Consider the following 4275-nt stretch of genomic DNA (forward strand, 5'->3'; position numbering starts at 1 on the left):
CATGTAAGTTTGGGATCAAATGTTATTCCAAGTAGTTTCAGTCTGGTCGTTTTTGGGAGCTCTGTGTCTCCCAGTACGAGTTTTGTTATTGGGGTTTTTCTTAGTCTCGAGAATACCATGTATTCAGATTTCGAGGTTGAGAATTTAAATCCTGTTAACTTACAGCATTCGGTTATTCTGTTGAGGCCGTCCTGAAGAATTGCTATATTTGAATTGATTCCACCGGTGCATAGAAGAGAGATGTCGTCAGCAAACGCTCTGGTTTTGATAGGTTTAGGCATCATCGATATTATGGGGTTAATAGCTATTAAGAAGAGTGTCACGCTTAAGACTGATCCTTGTGGGAAGCCACTGGTTAGTTCTAGCAGTTGGGAGAGAGTTGTTCCAATGCGTACTTGTATTTTTCTGTTGGTGAGGAAATTTTTTATAAAATGGATTATATGGCCATTAAACCCTTGTTCAATTAATAGCTCCATAACTCGGTAGGCCCAGGCCATGTCGTATGCTTTCTCGATGTCGAGAGAGACCACTATTGCTTGTAGATTATTTGATAAGGCGTTACTGATGTCCGATTGAATTTGGTTGAGGTGGTCTGAGGTGGATCTGAAGTTGCGGAATCCATATTGATTGTTGGATATGAAATCTTGTGCTTCTAAGGCCCATTTGAGCCGGCAGTTAATTATTTTTTCAAAAATTTTACATGTACAGCAAGTTAAGGAGATAGGGCGGTAGTTGGATGCGTTGGAGTGGTCTTTATTTGGCTTGGCTATTGGGATAACTATTGCTTGTTTCCAAATACTAGGGAATGTATGTGTTGTCCAGATTTTATTGTAAAGCTTCAGCAGGTATTGTAGTCCGTTTTCAGGTAGATTTTTTATCAGCGCTGCTGGTATGTTGTCTGGTCCTGGCGTGTCTTTTTTACATTGCCTAAGGGCTATTTTAAGGTCATTCGTGTTGAACTCCTTATTTATTGATATCATGTGTTGTGTTGGCTCTTTATTGGTTGTAATTAGTTCGTCTATGGTAGTATCGTTTTCTTTATTGTGTTTATACTCAAGAAATTCCTCGGTATGGTTGTTGTCGCTGGAGTTATTCGCAAAGGTATTTGCTAAGATGTCAGCGATGTCCGAGCTTGTTGCGGTGATTTCATTGTTTCCATTTTTTAATGGTGTTACGTGGAATTTGGTTGTTTTACCTTGGAATTTTTTATAAAAATTCCAAAAGGTGGTGATGGAGGTGTTGCAATTAAAGGAGGTGAGTAGGTTTTGCCAGGATGATTGGTAGCTTTCTTTGATGGTTCTTCGGCACTTTGCTCTTGCTTTTTTGTAAGTTATTTTATTGTCTTCATTAGGTTGTTTTTTTAATCGGTTGAAAGCTTTTTTTTTCTCTTTTAATGCATTACTGCAATTTTGGTTCCACCATGGTATCTGTTTTTTGTATTTGACGTTTCCACAGGTGGTTTTAGGTATTGCTGTTACAGCGGCTTTGTTGATGGCGTTCATGAATTCGTCAAGTATTGAGTCAATGGGATCTGTGGAAGCACAGGGGTCGATGATATTATTTATAAGTTCTTGAGCTGCTGATTTATATGACAGCCAGTTTGCTTTTTTAAGATTCCATTTTGATGTGGTAGGGTTTGGTTCGTAGCTTAGGTCAGTGATCAGTTTTATGTTGATTGGGTAGTGGTCGCTGTCGTACAGATTGTTTAGGGCCACCCATTCAATTTTACTAGCTATTGTTGGGCTACACAGTGAGAGATCGATGCAGCTATCTGTTCCAGATCTTACTGAGAAGTGAGTCGGGCTACCGTCATTTAGTAATAAGAGATCGGTGTCATCAATTAGTTGTTCTGTTATTTTCCCTCTTTGGTCTGTGAAGTTTGATCCCCACAGGCGGTTGTGACTATTGAAGTCTCCTAAGAGCATGTAAGGTTCTGGTAAGCTGTTTATAATCTTGGTGATTTCTACTGGGTTTAAAGGTTGACTATTTGGTAAGTAAATGTTGCATATTGAGATTTTAGTTGGTGATTTAATTGTAATAGCTATTGCTTCAATTGGTGTATTTAGGGGTATTTCCTCGGCTGTCATATTTTCTTTAACATATATAGCGACCCCGCCGCTTGAATTTATATAATCTGAGCGGTTTTTTTGAAATTTAGTATATCCTTTCAGAGTGCCATTTGATTTATCATTGAAATTGGTTTCTTGGAGGCATAGGATGTTAGAAAGGGAATCGTTTTGTAACATTTTTAGGTGCTCAAATCTTGTGAAGAACCCATTTATGTTCCACTGAATTATATTTAGATGTTGATGAGTGTTGGCCATTTAACGTGATTTATAATGTAGCGTGGGCTTCCTCAGTTTCAGTAGTGTTAGCATCTGATGCCTGGGAGTCATAGTTGGATTCGGTGTCATCGGCAAGTTTTGTCCCAAGTTTTTTCATTACACAACTGAATCTGTATTTTGCCCTTTGGCTCTGTAGTCGTTCATAAAGGTCTGTTAGCATGATTATTAATTGAGTGGGTTCTACCATATAGTCTGCTGCTGCTGTTTTCGGATGAACTTTGTTTATTACTTTGTCCATGAAGTTACATAGCTGTAAGTAAGACAGTGGATATTTGTGTGCATTGTTTTTTATTTCATTTTCGAGTTCGTTTAGTATCAGTGGGTCTTTGGAATTTTCATTGGATTTATTTTTCTTTGTTTTCCTTCTTTCTACATTGCTCAGCCGCTTCGATATCCTAGTCTAAGAGCCGGTGGGAGATCGACCTTCACCGATCTGATAACCAGATGAGACATATTTTTTATCAAATATAATTTATAAACAAATATGCCTATAATTACTTGCCTATCTGAAAGTGCTCATGGCTATTTTTAATTAAATTAACTTTAATCGATTTTTTTTCATCACTTTCATTCTTTTGATAACCAAATGAATTTTATTTCATTGTTAGTTTTTAACACACAGAATATGCCTCAGTAGGCTTGCCTACTCATTTTTGTGTATAGCTACCTGGCAAGCCAATGTGAACAGGTAAGTCAATATAGGTGACTCCATCGTTCTGCTAACTTATCGAAAGTTATATCAAATTTTAGATTATTTTATTACAAAATCAGTCATATAGACTTGCCTGCAAAAAATCATACTTAAAGCACTATTGCCTAGCTAAAAACTTTTAGAGTTTTAGCCATCTGATAGGTGCGAGAGAGAAAGTAGAGCGTCCGAAGTCTATGTGGTAGAACAGGACACAACATAGCAGCTGCAAGCTACCTGACCGTTGAATGTATCCGAGTGCGCATGCTCGTGTATAGTCAAAAATCATTTATTAGTGACAACACGTGCTAAATAAATATTTGAATTTCATTTTTTATGTATTTTTTATACTTTTGTAATAAATGGTTCTAACATGTACCTGAAGATCCGATCGTTTTTTATGGACGAAAATAAAAAAAAAACTTTTTTTGCTTTTGAAACTGAAAATAGTTTTCGGCTCCAAAAATACAAATAGCCCTAAAAATGATATATTGACCCCTCTAAAAGCAAAACTACCCTCACAGCCACCCCGAAGACTTCAGAATTTTTTCAAAACTTCTAAAAATCCTTGCGAGGGTCCTTGAGGCTGCCGATTTTTAGAGCACTTTTAGTACCCCCTACATAATACAAAAATCATTGAGCCGACACCTCCGGAACTACCCTTCCAGCCATCACTCAAAGACCCATTATGAATTGAAATGTAGAAAAAATCCTTTCAAGGGTCCTTGGAGGCTGCCGATTTTTAGAGCAGCCTGATTATTTTATATATTGTGGGGTAGAAGTGCTCTTAAAAATCGGCAGCCCTAAAGACTTATGAATTGAAAGGATTTTTTCTACATTTTTTTTCAATTCATAAGTCTTTAGGGTGGCTGGAAGAGTAGTTCTGGGGGTGTTAGCGGCCTGATTATTTTTTATATATTGTGGGGGGATACTAGGAGTACTCTAAAAAATCGGCAGCCTCCAAGGACCCTTGAAAGGATTTTTTCTACATTTTTTTTCAATTTATGAGTCTTTAGGGTGGCTGGAAGGGTAGTTCCGGGGGTGTTAGCGGCCTGATGATTTTTTATATTTTGTAGAGGGGTACAAGGAGTACTCTAAAAAATCGGTAGCCTCCAAGGACCCTTCGAAGGATTTTTTTTGAAATTTTAATAAAAACCTCTAAGTCTTCAGGGTGGCTGGAGGGGAGTTCCGGGGTGTTAGCAACCTGATTATTTTATATATATTGTAGGGGTGTACTAGGAG

This window comes from Cotesia glomerata, linkage group LG1 (assembly GCF_020080835.1).
Source record: "Cotesia glomerata isolate CgM1 linkage group LG1, MPM_Cglom_v2.3, whole genome shotgun sequence".
Classification (NCBI taxonomy): Eukaryota; Metazoa; Arthropoda; class Insecta; order Hymenoptera; family Braconidae; genus Cotesia; species Cotesia glomerata.